Source organism: Lepidochelys kempii, chromosome 1, assembly GCF_965140265.1.
Source record: "Lepidochelys kempii isolate rLepKem1 chromosome 1, rLepKem1.hap2, whole genome shotgun sequence".
NCBI classification, from domain to species: Eukaryota; Metazoa; Chordata; order Testudines; family Cheloniidae; genus Lepidochelys; species Lepidochelys kempii.
The window spans coordinates 4492104-4501376 of record NC_133256.1 but is presented as its reverse complement, the minus strand read 5'-3'; the positions used below and the strand labels follow the sequence as shown (position 1 = coordinate 4501376).

The window sequence follows — 9273 nt, the reverse complement described above, 5'->3', positions numbered from 1 at the left end:
AGTGGGGTGCAAGGTTTTGGGAAGTATTTTGGGGGGAAAGACGCGTCCAAACAGCTCTTCCCCAGTAACCAGTATTAGTTTGGTGGTGGTAGCGGCCAATCCAAGGATGACGGGTGGAATATTTTGTACCCCGGGGAAGTTTTGACCTAAGTTGGTAAAGATAAGCTAAGGAGGTTTTTCATGCAGGTCCCCACATCTGTACTCTAGAGTTCAGAGTGGGGGAGGAACCTTGACATGGTGGCAGAGGTGGGATTAACCTGAAATCATTTTGAGATCCAGTTGAGATTTTTTGAACTAGAAATACAGATTTTAAAAAGGATTTTTTTTTTCCTTTGGAAAGGAAGTCCAGAGAGCAGCTGAAACTGAAAGCAGCTTGTTTTTTCTCTGCTTTGTGGCCAAGCAGAGACAAAAGGGTATTATCTTTGTGAATTGCAGGTTTTCTTTGCCTGGAGGCAGGGTACTTAACTCCTGCAGGGAAATTCACAGTCTTCCAACCCAGAGTTTTTTTTCTTTTTTCTTTTCTTCCTAAAAGTAAATAGGGGGTGTGTGTTCTACCCATTTGCTTTTTCTTTGGGCTGGGTAAGCAGGTTTCCAAGTAGTTGGAGGTTTTTTGCTTTAATTTGGGCCCAGAGCAGAGACAAGGGAATTGTCTTTTTCTGTAGGCTGACAGTCACTATCAGAGAATAGGTATTCTATTCCAGCACAACAAAATTTTACAGCCAAGTTTTGTTTGTTTATTTCTAAACCTCGGGTGAAAAGTTAGTTAAAAACAGAGAGGTTAGAATGACCAAATCTGCATCTCGACTACAGCTGGAATTAGCCAAATTTCAGGCTGAGGAAAAAGAAAGGGAACATGAAAGACAGATAGAACTCATGCGGCTGGAGAAGGAGGTACAGGAGGCTGCCCACAAGAGGGAAATGGAGGCAAGGAAGCATGTGGAGGAGGAGAAGGAAAAAGAGAGGAAGCATGTGGAGGAGGAGAAGGAAAAAGAGAGGAAGCATGTGGAGGAGGTGGAGAGGATAAAGGCCCAGCAGAATATACCAACAAACCCTAGCAATCCTTCTCCAGGTACCACTTCCCATCCCAGAAAGTTCCCCACCTACAAGGCAGGTGATGATACTGAGGCCTTCTTAGAAAACTTCGAAAGGGCCTGCCTTGGGTACAACATCTCTACTGACCAATACATGGTAGAGCTGAGGCCGCAGCTCAGTGGACCCTTAGCTGAGGTGGCAGCTGAAATGCCTAAAGAACACATGAACAAGTATGAACTGTTTAAATCCAAGGCGAGAGTCAGAATGGGGATAAAACCCGAGCAGTCTTGTCAGAGGTTCAGAGCCCTAAGGTGGAAACCAGACGTGTCATTTACCCGACATGCCTACCACATTCTGAAACATTGGGATGCCTGGATATCAGGAGCAAGTGTTGAATCTCCAGTAAATTTGCCCTTCCTAATGCAAATGGAACAATTCTTAGAGGGTGTTCCTGAGGAAATAGAAAGATACATCCTAGACGGGAAGCCCAAAACTGTAATCGAGGCAGGAGAGATTGGAGCCAGATGGGTGGAGGTGGCAGAGAAGAAGAAAACTGGTTGCAGTTGGAGCAGAGACCAGAAGGGACAACCCCAGACCCCACCCAATTACCGGGGGCCGCCCAAAGCCCCACCTACCTCCCAAAGAACCCTCCAGACCCCTTATCGTCCCACCACCCCGTTCTCCAGCAACCCTCCTCGCCCCAGTAACCCGTCAGCTGGACGATGTTTTAAATGTAACGAGCTGGGGCATGTAAAGGCCAACTGCCCCAAGAACCCCAACAGATTACAGTTCATTGCACCGGAATCACCCCAGAGGTCCACAGGCCCAGATACCTCCCAGATACCATTGGAGCGGAGGGAAACTGTGAGTGTGGGCGGGAAGAAGGTCACCGCGTGGAGGGACACCGGAGCACAAGTGTCAGCTATCCATGCTTCCTTAGTGGACCCCAATTTAATCAACCCAGAGATCCAAGTGACGATTCAACCCTTCAAGTCCAACTCTTTCGATTTGCCTACAGCCAAGTTGCCTGTCCAGTACAAGGGCTAGTCAGGAATGTGGACTTTTGCAGTCTATGATGATTATCCCATCCCCATGCTGTTGGGGGAAGACTTGGCCAGTCATGTAAAGCAGGCCAAGAGGGTGGGAACGGTAACCCGCAGCCAGGCTAAACAAGCTGTGAGTCCTAGCTCTGTTTCGGAAACTTCTATCAGGACCCGGTCAGAGGTGATGGACCCGGACCCCAGGCCAATGTCTGCAACAGCAGTAGTGGATCCCGTCCCAGAGACCCAGACGGAACCAGTCCCAGAACCGGAACCAGCTGAACAACCAACACCAGACCCCATGTCAGCACTGAATCCAGTACTTGCAACCTCAACACCAGAGGGCCCCACCGACCCTGAACTGGCAGCAGCCGATAACCCGACACAAGAGGCTCAGCCGGAGCCTGAATCCCAACATAGTGCACCAGCGGAGAGCGGTTCACAGTCAACAGAAACAGCTCCATCCCCTATATCGCTTCCAGAGGGACCAAGCCTAGGTCTACAATCCAATGAGGGACTGATGTCTCCAGCATCAAGGGAACAGTTCCAGACCGATCAGGAAGCAGATGAAAGCCTCCAGAGAGCTTGGACGGTGGCACGGAGCAACCCACCGACTCTCAGCTCTTCTAATCGATCCAGGTTTGTTGTAGAAAGAGGACTTTTATACAAGGAAACTCTTTCTGGTGGACACCAGGAAGACTGGCATCCTCAGAGACAGTTGGTAGTTCCAACTAAATACCGGGCCAAGCTCTTGAGCTTAGCCCACGATCACCCTAGTGGCCATGCTGGGGTGAACAGGACCAAAGACCGTTTGGGGGGGTCATTTCACTGGGAGGGAATGGGCAAGGATGTTTCTACCTATGTCCAGGCTTGTGAGGTGTGCCAAAGAGTGGGAAAACCCCAAGACCAGGTCAAAGTCCCTCGCCAGCCACTCCCCATCATTGAAGTTCCATTTCAGCGAGTAGCTGTGGATATTCTGGGTCCTTTTCCGAAAAAGACAGCCAGAGGAAAGCAGTACATACTGACTTTCATGGATTTTGCCACCCGATGGCCAGAAGCAGTAGCTCTAAGCAACACCAGGGCTAAAAGTGTGTGCCAGGCACTAGCAGACATTTTTACCAGGGTAGGTTGGCCCTCCGACATCCTCACAGATGCAAGGGACTAATTTCCTGGGAGGAACTATGAAAAACCTTTGGGAAGCTCATGGGGTAAATCATTTGGTTGCCACTCCTTACCACCATCAAACAAATGGCATGGTGGAGAAGTTTAATGGAACTTTGGGGGCCATGATACGTAAATTCGTAAATGAGCACTCCAATGATTGGGACCTAGTGTTGCAGCAGTTGCTCTTTGCCTACAGAGCTGTACCACATCCCAGTTCAGGGTTTTTCCCATTTGAACTTGTATGTGGCTGCGAGGTTAAGGGGCCATTGCAGTTGGTGAAGCAGCAATGGGAGGGTTTTACACCTTCTCCAGGAACTAATATTCTGGACTTTGTAACCAACCTACAAAACGCCCTCCGAACCTCTTTAGCCCTTGCTAGAGAAAACTTACAGGATGCTCAAAAAGAGCAAAAAGCCTGGTATGATAAACATGCCAGAGAGTGTTCCTTCAAAGTAGGAGACCAAGGTCATGGTCTTAAAGGTGCTCCAGGCCCATAAAATGGAAGCATCGTGGGAAGGGCCATTCACGGTCCAGGAACGCCTGGGAGCTGTTAATTATCTCATAGCATTCCCCACCTCCAACCGAAAGCCTAAGGTGGATCATATTAATTCTCTAAAGCCCTTTTATTCCACAGAATTAAAGGTTTGTCAGTTTACAGCCCAGGGAGGACAAGACGCTGAGTGGTCTGAAGGTGTCTACTACGAAGGGAAATGTGGTGGTGGTGTGGAAGAGGTGAACCTCTCCATGACCCTTGGGTGTATGCAGCGACAGCAGATCCAGGAGCTGTGCACTAGCTATGCACCAACGTTCTCAGCCACCCCAGGACTGACTGAATGGGCATACCACTCCATTGACACAGGTAATGCTCACCCAATTAAAGGCCAACCTTACCGGGTGTCTCCTCAAGCTAAAACTGCGATAGAATGGGAGATCCAGGATATGTTACAGATGGGTGTAATCCGCCCCTCTGAAAGTGCATGGGCATCTCCAGTGGTTGTAGTTCCCAAACCAGATGGGGAAATACATTTTTGCGTGTACTACCGTAAGCTAAATGCTGTAACTCGCCCAGACAACTATCCAATGCCATGCACAGATGAACTATTAGAGAAACTGGGACGGGCCCAGTTCATCTCTACCTTGGACTTAACCAAGGGGTACTGGCAGGTACCGCTAGATGAATCTGCCAAGGAAAGGTCAGCCTTCATCACACATCTCGGGCTGTATGAATTTAATGTACTCCCTTTTGGGCTGCAAAATGCACCTGCCACTTTCCAAAGACTTGTAGATGGTCTCCTAGCGGGATTAGGAGAATATGCAGTCGCCTACCTTGACGATGTGGCCATATTTTCGGGTTCCTGGGCAGACCACCTGGAACATCTACAAAAAGTCCTTGAGCGCATAAGGGAGGCAGGACTAACTGTTAAGGCTAAGAAGTGTCAAATAGGCCTAAACATAGTGACTTACCTTGGACACTAGGTGGGTCAAGGAACTATCAGCCCCCTACAGACCAAAGTGGATGCTATCCAAAAGTGGCCTGTCCCAAAGTCAAAGAAACAGGTTCAATCCTTCTTAGACTTGGCCGGTTATTACAGACGATTTGTACCGCACTACAGCCAAATCGCCGCCCCACTGACAGACCTAACCAAAAAGAAACAGCCAAATGCTGTTCAGTGGACCAAAAAGTGTCAGAAGGCCTTTAACAAGCTTAAAGCGACACTCATGTCTGACCCTGTACTAAGGGCCCCAGACCTTGATAAACCGTTCCTAGTAACCACAGATGCGTCCGAGCGTGGTGTGGGAGCAGTTTTAATGCAGAAAGGACCTGATCAAGAATTCCACCCTATAGTGTTTCTCAGCAAAAAACTGTCTGAGAGGGAAAGCAACTGGTCAGTCACTGAAAAGGAATGTTACGCCATTGTCTACGCTCTGGAAAAGCTACGCCCATATGTTTGGGGACGGCGTTTCCACCTGCAAACCGACCATGCTGCACTGAAGTGGCTTCACACCGTCAAGGAAACTAACAAAAAACTTCTTCGGTGGAGTTTAGCTCTCCAAGATTTTGATTTCGACATCCAACACATCTCAGGAGCTTCTAACAAAGTGGCTGATGCACTCTCCCGTGAAAGTTTCCCAGAATCAACTCGTTAAAATCGTCCTTGAGATGTGGAAAATATTGTTAGTCTTTATGTACTTGGTAGTATATTTAGAGATGCATGTGTCTTATTAACTCTGTTTTTCCTAGAGCTCCAGGAAGAAATCCCAGCAAGTGTTTCACCCTAGCTGAGATTTGGGGGGCGTGTCATAAATATAAAGGGAAGGGTAAACCCGTTTAAAATCCCTCCTGGCCAGGGGAAAGCTCCTCTCACCTGTAAAGGGTAAAGAAGCTAAAGGTAACCTCGCTGGCACCTGACCAAAATGACCAATGAGGAGACAAGATACTTTCAAAAGCTGGGAGGAGGGAGAGAAACAAAGGGTCTGTGTGTCTGTCTGTATGCTGGTTTCTGCAGGGGATAGACCAGGAATGGAGTCTTAGAACTTTTAGTAAGTAATCTAGCTAGGTATGTGTTAGATTATGATTTCTTTAAATGGCTGAGAAAAGAATTGTGCTGAATAGAATAACTATTTCTGTCTGTGTATCTTTTTTGTAACTTAAGGTTTTGCCTAGAGGGGTTCTCTATGTTTTTGAATCTAATTACCCTGTAAGCTATCTACCATCCCGATTTTACAGGGGGGATTTCTTTATTTCTATTTACTTCTATTTTTATTAAAAGTCTTCTTGTAAGAAAACTGAATGCTTTTTTCATTGTTCTCAGATCCAAGGGTTTGGGTCTGTGGTCACCTATGCAAATTGGTGAGGCTTTTTATCCAACATTTCCCAGGAAAGGGGGGGTGCAAGTGTTGGGAGGATTGTTCATTGTTCTTAAGATCCAAGGGTCTGGGTCTGTAGTCAGCTAGGCAAATTGGTGAGGCTTTTTACCAAACCTTGTCCAGGAAGTGGGGTGCAAGGTTTTGGGAAGTATTTTGGGGGGAAAGACGCGTCCAAACAGCTCTTCCCCAGTAACCAGTATTAGTTTGGTGGTGGTAGCGGCCAGTCCAAGGACAACGGGTGGAATATTTTGTACCTTGGGGAAGTTTTGACCTAAGCTGGTAAAGATAAGCTTAGGAGGTTTTTCATGCAGGTCCCCACATCTGTACCCTATCTTCCTATTGGTGGTGTAAATCCAAGATTATGTTTTTGCTCATCTTCCTTGAGCTCCTGGGAGTCTCTGGACTTGCAGTGAGGGCAGGAAAAAGTCCCGCTAAATGTCATCCAGTCTCCTGTTATTTCTCCTTTCAGGAAGAAAAGTTCAAAACTCCTCAGACCTGCCCCATACATTATGTCAGCTGTCAATGACACCAAATTCAACTCTGCAGTGTTCCTTCTCACCGGCATACCTGGGCGGGAAGACTTGCAACTCTGGATCTCTATCCCTTCTGCTTAATGTATGTTATTTCCATAGTAGGAAATTCAGTCATTCTGTTCATTATAAAAACATATCCAAGCCTCCATGAGCCCATGTACATTTTCCTTTCCATGTTGGCCATCATGGACCTTGGTTTATCTATAGCCACCATGCCGACGATACTGGGCATATTCTTGTTTAACTCAAGGGAGATCAGCTTTGATGCATGTTTTGCCCAGCTGTTCTTTATCCACTCACTTCAATGAATTGAATCCTCTGTGCTCTTGTTGATGGCCTTTGACCGCTTTGTCGCAATCTGTAACGCACTGAGATATGCCTCCATCTTAACTGTTAGCCGACGGCCAAGGATGTTTGGTGAGGTGCCAGCTATGCCCGTTTATACCATCCGTGACTTTAACTGCTAGGACGCACTGTCCCTTCGCGGCGGGCAGCCCGGGCTAGGCTGACGGATGCCCCAAGGTCCTAACCACCCGTGACTTTAACTGCTAGAGCTCAGAGCTCCTTCGCAGCGGGCAGTCATTACTGACTGACAGGTGCCCCAATCGCAGCACTAAGAGCCTCTCCACACCCGTGACTTTAACTGCTAGAGCTCAGAGCTCCTTCACAGCGGGCAGCCAGGATTGACTGACAGGTGCCCCAAGAGTTTGCCCCGTGGAGGCGGCACAACTCAACGCTAGGCTCTTAGTACTCTCACCTAATGGCCAGGCTTTAGAGCCAAAACGGCTGAGGTTCTTTAATTGTGTTGGCTGCTTTACAGTAAACCAGAGAAAACAAGTCAGGCTTATGCACAAATGGTTACCAAAATTTATTAAGCTAGATTCTAATCATGTGGTTACAAAATTGCTAGTGCCTACTTATTTAAATGTAGAGATGTTACACACACAAACAAGTTACAAAACTGAAGCCACAATCCCAAAGAAAGAAAACAAAGTATAGAGCTCTATTTCAAAATATGTGTACACTAAAGATAGGAGATCAGGTGTGGGTGCTTCTTACCCTCCTTGCATCTCTCAATTCCAGCGGTGCCAAGCCAGGATCGGTCACTCAATTCCGCGGAAAGACGAATAAGGGACAAGGCGTAGGGACCCTCTTAGCTGCAGAAGCCTTGGGAGGCTGTCACTTATCTGACCAGCAGATAGATAGTGAAAAGCACTCAAAAATCATGGTGCTGTAGGTCCCCTACTTATACCTCTGTACTCCTTTATTCTCTTTCTCCTTTCTTATGCCAAATTGAGGCTGGTCTGTCTGGGCGACGCCAGCTTTTGCAAGAGTAGTTTACACTTGCAAAGGAGAGAAACAATAAGTGTCGACTACTGGACATTTCTTTTATCAGGGTAAATATTTTCTCACCTAGGATGTTGGTGTGTGTGCATCACTCTATTTAGTAGGGGCTAAGAGCCATGTCTGTCACAGGGCCTCTGCCTGCTGTGAGCTTAATCCTTGTATCTGTTCCCAGAGGCACATTGTAGCAGCACACCTGTGCTTTCACAGCTTCAAAGGCTGTGCTGGAATATATGTTAAGTGCCCTGTTCCTGCTTCCTCCTGTGTTTCCAGCAATGCTGGTCTGAGGGGAGGGGGGGGGGGGCTGGCTGTCTGGCTACATTAACCCTGCAGAGAATAGCCAAGATGGGACTTGTGTGTGTGCTAAGAGGAGTAGCCGTAATAATCCCACTCCCCCTTCTTCTGAAACGGTTCCGATTTTGTCGAGCCAATGTCCTGTCCCATTCCTATTGCCTGCACCAGTAGGTCATGAAGCTGGCTTGTTCCGATATCACAGTCAACAGCATCTATGGCTTGTCTGGTTCATTCTTAATTATGGGGTTGGACTCGCTGCTCATCTTCTTCTCTTATGTGATGATCCTCAAAACAGTGCTGAGCATCACATCCTAGGCGGAGTGCCTCAAGGCCCTGAACACCTGCGTCTCCCACCTCTGCATTGTCCTGCTCTTCCACACACCAGAGATAAGCTTGACTCTGATACACAGATTCAGGAATAGCTCTTCTCCCTTGCTTCAGATTTTCCTGAGCTACGTCTACCTGCTCGTTCCTCCCCTGATGAACCCAGTCGTGTACAGCGTAAAAAGCAAACACCTTCGTGAGAAAATAATCAGATTGTTTGTCAAGTGAAGGGTCAGTTCATCACCCGGCTCCAGCGCTGGTGACAAAGGAGACAAAAACATGGGACACGGACAGTTATTTAATTCTGGACCCTTACTTCTGAGATGAGATGAACTACTCATCTCCACTCTATAGAGAGAAGTTTAGATGGAGTCTAAGGCTTGGAGCAATGGGATATGGGTCCACCGCCACCCACTGGTGAGGGAGGCTAGCACACTGGGGGTAGGAGACCAAGGCAGGCAGGAGCATTAACAAAGTGACTGTGTTCGTGGAGAGCCAGGGGACTGGTGGGATGTTGGCCCATAAACATCTGAATCAGTGGCTGCTCTGACCTCAGAGTTCCTGTCGATACTGTCAATATAGAGAAGGGACGTGGATGCTGTTTCCCATTACACCTGGCCTGTCACTGTCCCGTCTCTAGTTAAACTTCCACTGGCCAAGAGGAAAGCTGCAGG

At 47.7% G+C, this 9273-nt stretch overlaps 1 pseudogene; it reads left to right on the top strand.

Annotated features, from left to right (window-relative positions):
* Positions 1–6969: 6969 nt before the first annotated feature.
* LOC140905594 (olfactory receptor 51G2-like) lies at positions 6970–8827 on the top strand (annotated as a pseudogene).
* The last annotated feature ends 446 nt before the right edge of the window (positions 8828–9273 follow it).